Raw genomic sequence first — 17,500 nt, forward strand, 5'->3', positions numbered from 1 at the left:
ATGCACTTATATAGACATAGTTACCCTCCCTATAAACATCAATCTTGCTACGAGGCACAAAAATCTTTATGTATTGACTGTGAAATTCGATATGGTTGGGTGAAATATTACACAACTCATTATACCGAAAAAATCCGGCAAAGCTAACGAGCATAAGGCAGCTATCCTAACATCTTTCAAATTAGCATCTTCCTTATTATAAGCGTCTAGAATATCCTTAATAATCTGGGACGAAAAAGGTTTCTTCTTGGCAATTGGTTTAGACTTAATGCGTTTTGCTGACTCAATTAAATTCTTACAAAATTCACTATCCAGAGGATTACGGTCGAGGCTAGGCACAAACGAGTGAAACCATTTAAGTGCAGCATGAGCTTGGACTAAAGACGCGCTTGAAGCACAAGATTGATGGTTTTCAAATAAATAAAGCGATACTGTGCTTACGGGAAAAGGCAATCGAACACTTAATTCCCTACTCCTACACCACTTTAAAAACCTTTTGATGACCCTAAGGTAGGCTTTAGTTGTAGAGTTCGCCCGGGACTGTAACATCACACTCACGATTTGGCGAAAATTTGGTGAAGACGAAAACAGGAAAGGTTCCCAAGCTCCGCTTGAACTAAGTATCTGAAATTACAAATAAGAACACTCCGAAGTAAAGTTAAAAGGTAAAGTAACTTTATTTAACGTCGGTAGTTCCTTCAGCTACGAGGCTGGTATCAATGGAAGCCGACGGTGCGCCCTTTACCCCCCTCCCTCTGTCAGTGCTCCGTTTTAAGGGGATTTAAAGCTATAGCTACACGGATCAGAGGAAAGTCGAAACAGACGTTGAAGTCACCGAGGATCGAACCGGGGACCTCTCGCTCCGAAAGCCGCGCACTAGCCAACTGAGCCACGACTGCTCCTGAAGCTCACGACTGCTCCTAAAGCGGGGTAAAACCCATGCAATTCATAATTCCAGAAAAAACTAATTATTCCGGGCGGGTGCCAGGTCACCCGTACAAGCAGCTGTACCAATAATCAGTGCCATCCCCCAATAAGGCCAGTGCCTACAAAGTCAGAACTGATTATTCTCACATTCCAAACGGGTGCAGTCACCCTTGATCTAAGATGGCCAGTGCCAATAAAATGCAACGTCACTGGTGCAGCCAGCAGAAACAGCCAAAAACCCAAGCAAACGCTGGAAACTAATCATAGCAGATAAGCTGGAAGGTGCCGCCACCCCCAGACGTCACGAGCAATAATTCTAGTCAAGAAACTTCATCCTTAGAGCAATGAAATGCCCCTTAAAGTCCTTTGATCCTAAAAGGGAATTGAGATTCCTATCATGAGTTAAGGATTGGTTCCCGATATGCATGCTATAAGCTGATATATACTTGAGATATTTACTTGTCAGTAGAGGCCAATAATGAGCCGAAGGCCAAAAGGGGAGAACAACGGTACCCACAGCGTTTTGAGACTTCATATAATGAAGAACTCTAGAAACGATAGAAACGGGCGGGACCACCCAACAGTTCTCTCCTCGAAGTGGCTGAATAAAGAAGTCGATACCCGCCGTGTTGGGATTCCAAAACCTAGAAAAGAATCGGGGTAGCTTATGATTATAATAATTAGCAAAACAATCTACGGAATGCGGCCCCCAGCGCTCATTTAGGGACGAAAACAAATCACTGGTAGTCTGCCAATCATCGACGTCTCGACTAATGTAATCAGCCTGTTGATTTAAAGTGCGGGGAATCCACTGTATGTCCAGGTAAATCCCTGACTGAACACAAATATCGAAAATTCTTCTGGCAATTTTGTGCAAGTCCAACTTCATGCTACCTACTTCAACGATTCTGGCAGCAGCTTGACTATCGGTAAACCACTTGACATGTGATCCTTTAAGGACTGGGGCAAACGAACGCAAAGAAAATTCTATCGCACATAACTCCCTCCACGTGGAGCTCTGTAGACTCTCCGAATCCGTCCACATTCTATGGCACACGTACTCGTTATTGAAGCCAATAACAGAACCACAACCCGTAGCACTGGCGTCAGAATAAACAAATGAACTAGAGCAGGTATATGCGAAACAATGTCTGTTGTTAATATTGCTAAGATTTGTTTTCCAAAAATACAATTCCTCCGGACAGTAATCGTCAAGGTAAAACTCCGTATCCCAACGGTCATTACACAAGGTGGACATGACACAATGTCTTGTCATAATTATACCAATATTACCAACGACAGGACCCGTTGAAATAATTTGACCCGTAAAAGAAGCCAAACTTCTCGCCGAAACCTTAAAGTTTGAGTTGATAATATGGTCAATGGTTTTTAAAATCTTCGTAATCCTTCTATCTACAATTTTTAAAGTGCCCAGGATCGAATTCCAAGTCAAGCCTAACCAGTCTAAAACCTGCGTGGGCTCCCATACCGACTTCTTATCGTTAGCTATAAACCCTGCACTGCTCAAGTCGTTTCTAACAGCTCGGGCAGTAGCGTGACAGTCTTGTTTATCTTGGACTATGCCCCAACCATCATCTAGAAAGATGGCTATACAGATACCCTGTAATCTCCAGCGTTTTACCAAAGGTTTCAAGAGCTTAGTAAAGACATAAGGGGCAGTGGATAAACCGAGAGGAAGAACGGTAAATACATAAAATACTCCATCCCTAGAATCTGCGACCTCCCACGAAAACCCAAGGTAAGTTTGGTGTTTGGAAATTTCAACGTGGTGATAACCGCTTTTTAAATCGAAGGAAAGCATATAAGACCCCTTTGTAAACTAGGAAAGAGCAACCTTCCAATCCTCGAATTTCACTCTTTGTTTAAGTAAACACTTATTTACGTGGCGTAAGTCCAGAATTAGTCGTTTTTTACCGCATGGCTGTACTGACACAGATAAGGGGTTAACTACCAAGGGTTTCTTAGCAACTACGCAGACACGCCCAGAGAGAACAAGCTCATGGATAGCTTGGTCCACAAAATCGGCATGGAATCTAGCAGACTTATTATTCCTGAGCTTCACGGGTTCGGGCGAACTAGCAAAAGGTAATTTATAACCGTTTTCAATTAGCGATAAGATAAAATTAGGCGCACCAATAGATTTCCAAAACTCGATGTTAGCTCTCAGATTACCCTTCACGCTTAAAGATAGCCCACTGTCCACTTCGAATTTTTCTACAATTTCTTCTATCTGCGCTAAGTCTTCCTCGATACTTGATAGCTGGCTGGCTTGATTGAATTCCTGTTGGCTTGTTGTAGGAAGGTACTGGTAAGGAGTTGTGATTGTAGGACTGGTAACTGTGACCTCCTGGCCAGAAGGCGGAACGGCAGTCTTTGGCCCAATGACCGTATTTTCCACATTTGAAACAGCGGAACCCTTCATAACAAGCATCCCTACGGCCTGTAAATAAAAATAACAACGACTGCAGTAAGCTGGGCGGGAGGGTGGGATAAATGCTGAAGTATAAACTGCGTGGATCGCTAGCGTGAGTGAATATTCAACGGTCACAAAGGTTATAAATACCAGGGACTAACCAATCAAAAGTTATGCATAATTAGAACAAGTGAGTAGGTGAGACAGGAGGCGCGAAGGTATTGGAGCATAACCAATTACTGGAATACCAGCGGAAAATTCATCTTTAATAAGATTACAGTTCTAGATCATATTAACAGTAACCCTAATGCATGACATACACTATTGCGCTAATGTTTCGTTCTTGAAGATCTCAATTGAAAGTTCAAGGTGATTTCCGGCTTAGTGGAGCAGATGAGTGGTTCATTTATGATCTAAGTGTTTCATAAACTGCGGTCAGTTTTAAACAATAAAATGATTATAAAACGTCATAGCTGAGACTTTCAAGTTTCGACTTCATCCAAGGTATTGACATATTTTTGTCCCGAGAAAATATGTAGGTGCACGGTATTTCCAAGCCATAGCCAGCCGCGCGATTTTCTCGCTTTCCGGTCACGACCACCTTTCCTTTGTTTGTGAGCCGCCAAACTGGAGAGAGAATTTGCGTTCTGAAATTGTAGAAGAGATTGTTGAGGAGAGTGATGACGACGAAGCTAGCGATGATTTTGATCTTCCTTTGAAGACTCCAGAGGTCAATTCTGTCAAGGAAGCTCTCGGTATTATTAATAAGTTAGCGGAGTTTTCTGATTGGCAGGGCAACGAAGAACTGTGCAAAGTCGTTGCACGCGTTAAAGATGTCTTTGTGGCTTCACAGCTCCACTCATTGAAACAATCATCAATCAAGAACTTCTTTATTAAGTCTTAAAAGACTTAGATTAGAGACTCAAAATACTGTTGTCTGAACCGTTACTGTTTTACTTTTTTTTATAGAGAACTGATATGTGATGTCATAATTGCGCCTCAGCGCTGTAGCGGTGCGTTAGCACTTTTTGGCAGTTGCTGTGCTACGCATTGTCATCTTAATGAGAAATTTGAAGTTTTTAATCCGTGTGGATGCGTGAATTATACCTTCGCAAACCCATTCTATGACAGGCAATAACTAAATATTATCTACAATACTATACTATACAACACTATTAATAACTCATTTTCATATCCAAACCTTTATGCTAAAGGCTCTCGTAAGCGACCAGCCTCTATTGTTTTAGGGCGTGGTCGCTTACGACAGCCCATTCTCGTAAGCGACCAGCTCCAGTTACGACCACTTTTTCGAATTCCCGAAGTGGTCGCTTACGAGAGCTTCGACTGTATGACCAAAAAACTCAATTCTTCTTTTTTTTTGGATTTCAAACCTATGCTTACTAAACAGTAAGTGACCCAGGTTTTTAGCCTTAATTTCAAAAAGACGTCTCTTTATTTTTACTGAAATCTTCTATTTAATAGTTCGCCGTTACTAACTTTCAAATTTTGTTGAGCTGGATCGAGGACAAAATGACTTCAAAGACTCACTAATTTAAGAACGCAATGCGTGTGTACGCGCCGGACTGAATTTATATGCGGCATGGGGGTCAACCTCGTTCCCAGGGTCTCTCTTCTCTCCCTCCCTTGTCGTTGAGAAAAAACCCTGGTTCACGCTGGTCACGTGTCTCCCAGAATCCGGGAGGTCACTGATCAAATGTTTGTTAGGAGATGGGTGGCAATGTAGGCCTTGTCGACATTGCAAAGAAGGGAATCAGCACGCAATTGATTTTGTGGCCAGATAACCATTCACAAAACGTTTGACGGCAGTATTTTATGTACTACACATATGGAATTCGACGTGAAAGGAAAAAAGTTGTGGTCAAATCGATTGGACGCCACAGAAAATATCCTCGCGTTATTCAAGTTTTCACCCGAGTGAAGGTCCGGATCAGCGAAAAATGCTCATCGTTTGCGACAATTTTAAAGAAAAGAAGATTTTGTCGTGCAAGAAAACAAGCGAAACGTTTATCCATGGAAAACAAACATGTTCAGCGATCAGCCGGTGTGCTGTTATTTGAGTTCTCATGTCACATATCGACCTCAAATCCATCAAATCAAACTGTATTAGCATGTGCAGGTATTTTATTTTGTTCTTTGATTTTCGTCTTTCTTTCGAATTTAAACAACGTGATTGCTAAAGTAGCAATCTTGTACAGCGAGTCGACAGTTTTGACTTACGATATTTATATTTCAGCAACTTCGTGTGAATTGTCGATTTCGTTAAGATACTTTTTTTTACCACTGCACAGCGCTTTAATAGCGTGTATTTTTTTTAGCCGCGGTAAAATAAAAGAGACATTTTTATCAAGCAAACGTAGTGTTTGGTGTATTCATTTATGTTAGTGTTTGTTCTGTAGAAGCAAATTTGGCTACTAACAAAATCAATTTTTTTAAAAGTGAACGTCAATCGCCGCTGAACGTTGAAGTTGTCTTGTCGATCACAAAACCTCTTGCTTTTAGTTTGACCACTTTTGTGGGAATTCATCTCCTGTGGGAATATAACATCAGGTCTTTTGACCTTGTTTGATACTTAACATCGTATCAAAAAATGCCTTGTTAAACGAATATTCTTTCGCCCGGTTGCGGTTTGCGGAATCAAAATATAACGAAAACACTACCCTAGTGGGAAAATGTTTGTCGACGAGTGCCACGTGACTAGCGTGAACCGGGGTCTTTTATCAACGACAATGGAGGCAGAGAAGAGAGACCCTTGGAACGAGGTTGCATGGGAGTTTCCAGTGAGTCTCGGGCTTTCAGACTTTTAAACTCGTATTTTGCGTAAATAATAATTTGCATTTACTCGCTGAAATTTTAAGCTCGTGAGTACATGACGTCACTTTTTCCTAAATCCAACCCTCTGAGGTCAAACTGGTCAGTCAGGTGTAGGGCATGTAGTTCCCGGTGTTGTGGTCTGTCTTCTGTGGTGTATCATGGTTGGGAGAGTGAAATGCTGGGAGAGGGCCGTAAGTTAGAAAACTGTAACAGGTTATTACGTCTCCCTCTTTAAATAAAGATAAAACAAACAAACAAACAAACAAACAAAAAAACAAGCAAACAAACAAACAGGTGTCAAGCAAATACTTTCAAAATCTGAAGAAAAAAAGGAATTGATTTTTGATCATACCAGCACTTAAAGATCTTGCTCACGTTAAAATTGTCGAAGAATAAGAGCATGCGCGCCGGATACTCAATTTCTCCATTAGCTCTGAAAATCCCTAATGGGAGCGGTCAATTAAGTAATTAAGATTGTGATTATTATGGCACAAATTTGTTTTGACAGTTTGTTTCTTTCTCCCGATTGGAGTTAGCGAAACACACGAGAAACTACGAAAGGGTCAAAAAGTGAGGGTGGTCAGTTTCGTTAACCATAATCGCCTTCACTGACCTCAAAATTGGTTAGTCAAGCAGATGTATGTGAACTAAACATAGACGCTTCAAAACAGTGCATAATCCGTTATCAAATTTATTAAGGATTGTGATTGCGCGACAAATTTGGACTATGGAAATCGCGAAACATTCACTCAGCCGATACAACGCATTCGTAGAAAGCTTAGTAAAAGGCGTTGCGAGAGAGGTCATGTCTTATTAAAAACTTACCAGAAAACGGATGCAAATATGAAAGTTGTGGGCCCAGATAATATCACTCGTCAATAAGGTTTGTTGCTACACACACTTGTGCTGATATCGAGAGGGTATGGCGAAAAACGCCTTACTTGGATTTATCCAGGCTAGTGTGAGAAAGATATATTTGTAGTTTTGATACTGAAAAAATCCTAAACTTACGTTAGGTCAAATTGAGTACATTCTTCCTAAACTTATAACATTTTACATCTTTCGTTCAACTTTACCCGCCTCTTTCAAATTGACGTGCCACGGTCACAGTTGCCTCAATTATTCATTTGAACTCTGTGTTTCGAGATGCAAACTGAAGTCAATTATTTATGCTACGATCAAACTTTTATAGAATGCAGACACCACTTGAAAACATCCACGCAGTATTGTTTTTGAAACATCAAAAGTTTCGAAAGAATCTAGGCTTTCACGTTTGTTTCAAGCCATGTGAAAACTAAAAACGCAGGCTTTGGCATCTTGGAAGTTTTAGTAATCGTTACTCTACATTCTGACGCTGGATGGGGTCTTCCTCTCTTCTTGCCCTCTTTCTTTTTTTCTTTTCATCATGTCCAACTTTTGCGCTGGAGGAGAGCATTCATGTGAAGATAGGTATGTTGCAGACCTAATGATTGCAAGCGAGCTTGGATTTCTCAAAAGATCTTGACAGACTACAATGTATCCAAGAGCTTTCCTTTTCCTTCCCTTTTTTTCTGAGATATATTGTTTTCGTTTGTCGATTACAAGTCGTGTAATATAAAGTCATAAATGATCGATAATATGTTTATGAAGGGTGGGACAACTAACTAGAGGCTGGTTTGTGATGGAATAACTTATTGACTCAGTGTTCTCATTCTCCTCTATTTTCACCCAAACCACTGAAATAAATAGTTTTATCCTTTTTGTTGTTATATAACTGAACAAAACAGGAGCTCTGTACAACAAAAACACTGAAAGCCTTCTTCATCTTCTAAAGTACGTAATTGATTACAACTTTTCCCACAAGACGAATCTTCCAGGCCATAAGTTCACAGTAACACCTGTCATGGTTGATGGGAAAGACCTTCTTTCTAACGGTAAGGAGCCTTTTCTTGTAGAAGTAACGAATCAAGCAGGTTGTGAATAGGAAAATAACTTGACGAAAAGCGCAAAACTGTAATAGCACTGTGATTAAGGCGTACAGTTGCCATCTTGCGACCTTGCACCTGAAAAATAGGAACAATTTTTTTTTACACTTTTTTTTAACAATCGCATGTCACCATAAAACGGGTCGTGTTGTACCTCACTAAAAGGTCTTCAGGATTGGCCAAAAAAACCAATAGAAGGAACAATGGATTTAGCACAGAAAACAATAGGAAGTACGGCACTAGACGACCAATGGAATATAGTGTTCAACAAGAGGTACGACCCTACCGCACAAAGAGTTTTCCATAGGTCTTTGTCGTTGGTTCCCATCTGTGAACCACGCATTTGTGAAAGTTACTTGTGAATTGCAATTCCAAGTTTCTTTTCGTTGACAACTGTCTAATGTTTTCACTTGTAACTTGTTATCAAACTCCTTTTCTCGTAGAAGTGTTGTCGGTCTTGTCCAATGCTGTATCCATCATTGACCTCTCCTGTGGGGATAAGAAGTCCTCAGATCTCAGCACCCTGCTTCGTGTTCCCATGGTGACCGTGGACCCTATTCAAGACACCACCCCGCGTATGTTTGTCTCGTCTATCAGACCGTCTTATCAAGTCGTTAATCAGGCTCTGTTTGATGTCATGGACTCCTTTTCATTTTCGAAAGTAGCCGTTGTATACGATGGTAAGATTGTACGAACCCTGCTAATATTTATCGTAATTCTTGTTCTTAGGAGAACATATTTGACTTCCGAGTTTTTTGTTATACAAAAATCCGGCTCTATTTCAAGGAAAGTTAGGCGAGGCTTCAAGCTACCCTCTTCTCTATTTTGCTTCAATCAGCAATAGTCTCAGTTGCTTCATGCTGCAGAAACCGGGTTAAGCTCCGGCTGTGTGAGCACCAGTGACTCAGGGACTTGGCCCTTGACCTTGCCTTTGCCTTTGCCTTTTTGTCTTGGAGAGACAAAACTTTTTTCCTCCAGAGAACTTACTTTTTCTGTACTCGGAGAAAACGTTATCTCCAGAAAACCTCATCCCACTACCCTATCTCTCATTTTCCCCACAAAAATTAAGCAATGGAACAATTTTCTTGGTTCACTTTCTTCGCAACGAACATTTATTAGACACTTAGAGAAAATTGCAACATTGCTTATATGTAATGCAAGTGTAATGTAATATTATATTCGTTAAAGTAAAGGGGTATTAATTTCTAAACGTGAAAATAACCCAAATAGCACGAAATTCAAAATTTTTACATAAATAATTTGATTCTTTCCACTTGAAAAATCTTTCAGGGCCGATGAATGGGTTCAAACAGATTGACATAACAATCATCAAAAACTGTTAAAGGGTAGCAAAAGATGTCAGTAACATTTGTAGTCTTAATGATTTACAGCTTCAAGAGTAAAACAAGCGTCCCATTTCTATGCAAAAGCTCGCCGATGGCCGCGGTTTGATATTCATATGATACCGGAACTTGCGGTGCACGATAGGGGAGAGTTGGGCAAGTCATTGACGTTTTTGCGCAAGTCACTCATAAAGGACATCATTCTGTTTTGCGATGAAAGGGACTTGGTTACGATTATGAATGAGGTAAACGTAAACAATGACCATCGCAAACAGTGTTAATTTTTTACTTGTCCATGATCGGGATGGAAGGTTCGATCGAAATAGGCGCCTTTGCTGTGATTATTCTCTTCGAAACAGTTTAATTTGCAATCAGCGCACTACTATGATACTTGGAAGAAATTCAGCTGTAGAAGAGCGAATGCTAGAAAATTGCTTTTGGAAAAATGTATTTCTTTTAACACCTGACTTATAGTTTTCAATTGGTTTATTTAAAATAAGATGACTTCATAATTCTTGAATCAACTAAAGGGAAGTCAGGTGTGTTCCGAAAGCCTGTTAAGACCACGAAAAGGGTTATAAACACCTCACGCAGACGAAGCCTATGGTGCCTCTGTACACAGTAGCCGTGCACCCTAATCCAACACCTACTGGTAAAAGTATTATTACACATAAAATGAGAATTTCATTCCATAAAGGTTATTTGTACAAATCTATACACTTTATTTTCGCATGTGAAAAAAGCCTATACAGCCAATCAGAATGGCGTACAGCTCTTTCACGTGTGGAAGTATAACCAGTCAACGATAGCGTGAAGGCCTTTCCAAGCGGATCACTCGTGCATCTCGTGCAAATCGTACTTTGCTATTGAATTAAATTAAATTTCCATTTGGTTCTATTGTTAGTGAGTTTTTGTTTCTAATTTGCTTTCAGAAAACTATTTCAATGAAAATTCTCGTCTTATGTGTAATAAACAGCTCACGACATAGAAAGTGCTTTGTATGGGGTTGTATTCACTCGTTGTTTGTGTCAAAAACCCGAACGAGCGAGGTACCTCGCTCGCTCGGGTTTTTGACACACAAACAACTAACGTTAACTATATTTATGGCCCACTGATACGTTCTCGCTTACTGAATTGGATTTACCTTTGATATTTTTATCACCATCTTGATTTTACAGGCACTGTATGTTGGAATCAATGACAACAACTACCGATGGATAACCAGTGAATTGGTAATTTAGACAGTGTAATCATTTGGAAAATAGAGATTACTTTATGAAAAATGCGCGCGTACGATTTTTATTCACGAGTTGAGTAGTATCAGGAGGGGGACATTGGGGTTTACGGTATTGCGGTATTCAGCTTTTTTTTTCATTTTTTCATGCGGTATTTCGGTAATTTAAAATTTTACGTGCGGTATCGCGGTATCATCTAGCCTGGCGGTATGCGATTTTTCATCATTTTGGCTGACGGTATTCGGTAAAAGAAGGCTCTTCACGGTATTGCGGTACGGTTCATTTGCCCTCAGTCTTCTGTCTCATAGACCTCATACAGGTCAGAACAGTATGCAAAACAAAACACAGTAACGTTCAGTAAGCTATAAAGGTCAAGAAGTAAGCTGTAAAGCTATAAAGTATATAATGGAAGGTTTTGACATAATGGTAAACTGATTACACAATTTCTGACAGTTAATCTACAATGTGATTGTATTTGCATCCAATGAAAATGAGCCGTTTCCTTTGAGTTAACTGACCCGACTTTTCGATCGGTAAACCGGTAATTCGAGGTCTTCGAGGTCCTCTCACGTTTTATGGTCTTTTCTCGGAATGGCTGAGGCTGCTCCGGTTGACGAGGTCATTATTGACTGTGTGGCTTGTTTTTATGAAGAAGGCAAGGGGGGCGAACAGTATCGGAAGGAGAATAAGTTTCGATGCGCTGTTGAGAACGGCGAAAACGCCTTGTGAAGTTGAGAGAGAGGATTTGGTAAGTTTGTTTGACTTGTTATGCAGCGTGTACGACAGCTTGACTACCCTAGACATATTAACCTCACAAGTCTCAGAATAGTCCCACATGTAATTATGAAAACTCGTACTAGCCGAGCGCGTGGGAGGTTCTTTTTGTTTTCGCGCACGCAAGGTAAAATATATGGGAGTTTATTGCTGTTGGGGCGACTTCCTGTATAACAATCAATAACAAGCTCAAAATGGCTTATAGTGTCCATAATGGTTTTGCGTGCGCTGACTTTGTCGAGGGTGGCCAGGAAAGGTCGTAAAGGGGGGTTAACGGAAATAAATTGGTCCTTTCACAATTCGCAGGAAATAAAATCGGCCTTTCACGTTTCACAAAAAAGAAGACATTTTTGCACGAAATTAACGTAATTTACGATTTTACGGTTGCTTTTGTTGTGCCATCCTTGGAAAATTCTCAAGGTCCTCAAGGTAGTAGTGACGAGGACATTGAGGAAACTGCTGACGAAAGTGCGCCAATGCTTCAAGGGGAAGCTCGGTATTTGCAAATCGGAAGCTCAGCAAACTTCCTCCTTACTACACGATCTGGATTTGGAAGAGTTATTCGTTTCAGTAATCGTTTATTGTACTGAAACAGAACGGAAAACTAGGAAACTGGTTTAAGGTAAGAGGATTTTTATTCATTATAAGACCTCACACTTTACTCCATGCTTTTTATTTTGCATTCGCCTACCAGTAGGTTCAAAGAATGCAATTTTCCTTTCGTGAAAAATAGCAAAAAAGTTGGGAATAACTTCACCGTCAAACTACCAAAACAACTTAAATTCAGGGACATATGTATACCTGCTTGCAATAAAGTAAGTGTGACCAATTATAAAGGGTCTAAATGCGGTACGGGTATTTCGTCGATATTTCGTCGGTATTTCGGTATTTGCCAATTTTTCTTGCGGTATTGCGTATTGGGTATCCCCCCCCTAATATCCCCCCTCTATCAAAACACGAGCGATTGAGCGCAGCGAACGAGTGAGTTTTCTGATACGAAACAACGAGTGAATAAAAATCGTACAAAGCCTTTTCCATGCTGTAATGTGTTTATTTCATAGGTACTGAGGTTTTTTTCGTGGTAATGTTTGATAGACAAATTTATTTCGCACAAATGGAGTGGGGCGATGAAAGCAACAAACAATGGTTTAAAATCGCCCAACCGACAATTTATTCCAAAGTAGTCCAAAGGGAAGAGTGTTTTTAATTCGTCGCTTGTCAAAGCTACCGGCCCTTGGGTTTATTTCCCTTTCCTTGCTTCTCTAGTTGTTTTTGTTTGGAATAAAGAACCTCTCTGGTTTTGTCAAATACCAATATGCTTGCGGAATAGCCCTTTTTCTTCAGTTGTCGCTCCAAATTAGCCACGAAACTTCGAAGGAAAGTCCGCTCGTATTCATTGCCGTCTTTAGTGCGGACGGAGATGATAAATTGGTTGATGTATTCAGTATTCATTCAGCTCAACCGCTGGAATAACTTCCATTTTCCTGTCTACGACCTTCGTTTTCAAAAGTCGTTCAAGCAATCGTTCATCTCCTTCAGTTTTTTGAGCCGGATTTCTGTTTTCTTGTTCTAAGATGAATTCCTCAACTGAGCAAACAGAAGCAAACCTTCCCTCGGCCATTTTTCAAAGCGCGCGGTTTTTGTTCAACGGCTGTCAGATGACGTTCCATTCGATACGTTCATTCATCACTAGTGAAATTTCGTCGTTCGCGTTGCTGATTGGACGAAAGATAATTTTTCACAGTGAAATTTTGACGTTCGTGCTCCTGATTGGCTACAATTAAAATCAGTACGAATTTTATTCACCATGATTTTCATGGATAAATCTCAGTACCTATAAAATAACTAATTGAACTTTCCGGAGGGAACTCACTTAATGGACCTGAAAATCTAAAATCATCATTTGATTTCATATTTTATTTTAACAAATACGTGGGAACGGAGGACGTTTTCCCAATACAAATTTGTCCTAATGCATAAAGCATATGTTTGATACCAAACCAGTGTCCCAACAAATCAACTGTACCGGCAAATTCGTCCTTCCCTGGGGAGAAGAAGAATCTGGTGTTCTTACAAACAAGAATATTTTGTTACGCTCGTAACGAACTTTACAAATTTACGCGGAAATGAATGGAAAAAACAGCTGAAGAGTAAGTTCTGTATGTGTGAAGTATCTTTTCTGTTTAATTCGTTTTTATAAGGAGAAGGAGAGGAAGTCTGTGGCCCAGCTTTCAAACTACCTCCACCTTCTTGCTTCCAACCAAGTGTGAAAAAATGCCCAAATTGATTTCCCTGTTTTGTTGTTTATGAAATGGGATGGTACACACTTGTATATACTCTTGCATTTATTTTTGGTGCACCGTGATTTCAGTTGTAAGAGACTTTTCCTCTGCTTTCTGTCAAAAGGAACTTGCAGGACCTAATAAGTCGAATCCAGCGATTCTTGGGATGGTGGGACTTGGGCTTCATCTGAGCAATGAGCGGGATGCTAGGATTCTGAAAGTGCGAGCCATGAGAGACGGTGGAATTGAACACTCACTGGTTGGTAGCAGTTTTTTTTCTTCAGAACGGCTCTCCTAAAAGACTGCTCTTTCCACTAAGCTTTCAAACTGCGTCTGACGTTTTATCATGACGCAGAAAACGTTTTGTGTGCGGAGAGTTTTTATTTGTCTACAGGAAAATGATGCAATTAAAATGCAAAAGAGCAACACGAGAGCACATTATTTCCAAGCCTTTTGCTGCGGGAAATATTACTCGCTTTCTGGAAGACGGTTTTGACGTGAAACTTGAAATAGACTTGAAAGCGCTTTGATGAAAGCTCTTGAAAAAAATGAAAAACGTTATAAAGTTCCTTAAGGTGGCTCAAACCAGTTTCAACACTTTCAAGAGACCTTGTTATTAGAAGGATTGACACTACAACGCTTGATCACCCAACAGCAATATTGTGGAGCCAAATGAAACATGAATTATTGCTAAACAAGATGCAGTTATTTTTGTGACGTAACAATAACCATGGCAACAGGAAAGCCTTGCAAAAACACCCTATATTTTGGCTTTAGTTGCTCGTATCTGAAAAACGAACTCGGTGAACCCAAATTTTTTCTTGCTCAAAAGTGATCAGCAGACCAAGATGGAACTCTATGCAAAGTTTAAAAAAATTTTGTGGAGCGGATTCAGAGCTACCTCAAGTTTTCAATTATTTTAGGTGTCTTTGGATTCGCTCCACAGAATTTTTAAAAACTTTGCAGAAAGTTTCACTCTAGCATGCTAATTACATTTCAGAAATAAAAAATGGGGTTCACCGAGTTCGTTTTTGAGATAGGAGCAGTTAAAGTCAAAATATGGGGTGTTTTGCAGGGCTTTCCTGTTGCCACGGTAACTTTTTACGTCACAAAAATAATCGAATCTTTTTCAGCAAAATTGGTTTTAGATATGGTACGATAACATCGCTGTTAAGTGGTAAAGGGTTGTAGTGTCAATCCTTCTAATAAGAATGTTTCTTTCAAGTGTTGAAATTGGTTTGAGCCACCTTAAGGTAGCATCTCACCTCAAATGTGACCATTGTGGGGAAAAAGTATTTTACGATAGCAAGATAGATCTTACCTATCTTGTTAAAAAAAATCGAGAAAGTGTTGTTTCTGCAAGAAGTTATGAACAAAATAGTGTTTTCTTCACTAATTGCCTTTAATGGAATGTTGACAAGTCATTGTGGCAATCTGTCAATACACCACTATCATGTTACATGCCATCCTTGTTTCGACACGGCCAGACCACGCAACAATATTATCGCGCTGTTGCCATGTCATCCAGAAAAAAAGCGAAAGCGATCGAGCTGCCCTTTTGTACCAAAGAAATCCGTAAAACGAAAACAAGGAAATTGTTTTGACAAGGATTGGGCCGACAAACTTGCCGCCAGCGACAAAGAGTCCTATTATAAACAGCACGAGAAGATGTGCCTGGCAACTGTGTAGCGGTAATTTTGTGGCTCTATTCGACAGTACTGATCTTATGGACCAGAAAGCAATTTGTGTTGTTTCCTATCCAGTTTATTACCATTCTTTCCCAGCTGCTTGCTTCCTTCCCCGTCTTATTCTTCGTCGTATTTTTCCCAGTTACCTTTGTCCCCTTTTTCGTTTGTTTAGGCATTGCTAACGTTTGTTTGGCCTAGGATCGAGAGAATTCAGGGAATTGACTTTTTCCTGCAACAAATGAATATGCATCCCACCAGATATGATAATATATTGGATCTCATCTTCACCAATTCCCCTGAGGTAGTCATGATGTGTCCTGTGCGTCACCTAAAACAATAGGTATCTTCAGTGATCACTCCCTATTGTTTTTCGACCTAGAGCTGCGCACGAAGTCATCCGAGCGCGACAACAGAACTGTGTTTGATTATCGCAGCGCCGACTGACCTCTCTCCTTCTGATTGCTCGAACAAAAACATCGATGAAGACTGGCAACGTTGGAGTGACACCTTCCTCAGTGCGACCTCTACTTACATCCCGTTGAAATCATTTAAAGGCTCAATGCACCGCCTTGGATTGACCGCGAGGTCAAACACCTGCTGAACAAGAAAGACACTGCAAGGCGTAAAGTTAATCTAAGCCCAATGACCGAGAATGGGAAACGTTTTCGCGAACTCAGAAGAATTTTTAAAGTGCTAATAGCTTCCAAGCGCAAGGAATTTTTTCAATCGCTGGCGGATTGAGCAAAAACAAGTTCCAAAACGTTCTGGTTGGCATTCAGGTCAGTCTCAGGGAGTTCCAGCATTCCAAATAAGATGGTTTGGACTCGGGAGGGTGAACCTTGTGTCGCAGCTGATAATCCTGTCGATATTGCGAAGTTGCTAAACAAGTACTTTTACTCAGAGTTTCAGCGCCCGCTAAATGATGAGGCTTACCAGGCGCGGCAGGCATTGTCTGACGGAAAATGCTACACCAGTGAGATCAGTGAGATGTTTTTGTCTCCCTCTGATGTGCGCGACGCTCGTTTGTCTCTGGATGTAAACAAAGCGACTGGTCCTGATGAAATTCCAGCCAGGCTACTAAAGATTTGCGCGCCGCGTTTTTGTGGATCCCTGTGTGCTTTGTTCAATAAGTCTCTTAGCCTTGGGGATCTCCCGTCTGCGTGAAAATTATCTGACATCATCCCAATACATAAGGGCGGAGCCACCAGGAGGCTTCCAACTACAGACCGATATCGTTGCAATCAGTCGTGTCCAAAGTGTTGGAGCGATGTGTTCACAATAAAATCATTGATCACATCTCCAGTCAGCTTCACAGACTGCAGTTTGGTTTCCTGAAAGGGAAGTCTACTGTTTCCCAACTTTTCCCTAGGGCACCTCCTGTTTCTTGTGTTTGTAAACGATCTGCCTAATGAGGCCACCTCACGAAGCCACCGCGTCGTTAGTGACCCTGCTATCGTGCTATCGTGAAATCAGGTCTCCCGATGACTGCGCATCGCTGCAATGTGACCTTGATCACATCTACAACTGTTGTAGTGAATGGCGCATGGTTTTAAACAAGTCCACATATGGGGTCCTGTCAATCACGAGGAACAAAAGCATTGTAAGCTCCACTTATCAGCTTCAGAACGTTGACGTCGAGGTTACCGAGTCTCAGAAAGACCTTGGGGTATTTGTCACCACAACCCTGAAATGGAACCAGCACATGCAATTTGTTACTGCCAAGGCAAGCAAAATGCTCAGTTTCATAAGACGAAGCACCTTCGACACCCAAGGCCTATCGGTTCGTCAGTCTCTCTACTCGGCCTTTGTGCGAAGACCTCTAGCTTACTGTTCTCAAGTCTGGAGCCCCCAGACAGTTACTCTATTGTACAGCTTGGAAAGAATACAGCGCCGGGCCACCAAACTGATTTTGTCTCTACCCTTCAGGACAGATATGAGCTACATACCAGGCTACTTAGATTAGGACTTGTGCCCCTGTGTTACTGGCACGAATACTTGGACCTTGTAGATCTTTTCAAGTC

At 40.8% G+C, this 17,500-nt stretch overlaps 1 pseudogene; it reads left to right on the forward strand.

Moving 5' to 3' along the window:
- Positions 1-7,366: 7,366 nt before the first annotated feature.
- LOC138046548 (glutamate receptor 2-like) overlaps positions 7,367-17,500 on the forward strand; it is a 29,281-nt pseudogene continuing 19,147 nt past the window's right edge.

The sequence above is a fragment of the Montipora capricornis genome, chromosome 4 (genome assembly GCF_036669925.1).
Source record: "Montipora capricornis isolate CH-2021 chromosome 4, ASM3666992v2, whole genome shotgun sequence".
Lineage (NCBI taxonomy): Eukaryota > Metazoa > Cnidaria > Anthozoa > Scleractinia > Acroporidae > Montipora > Montipora capricornis.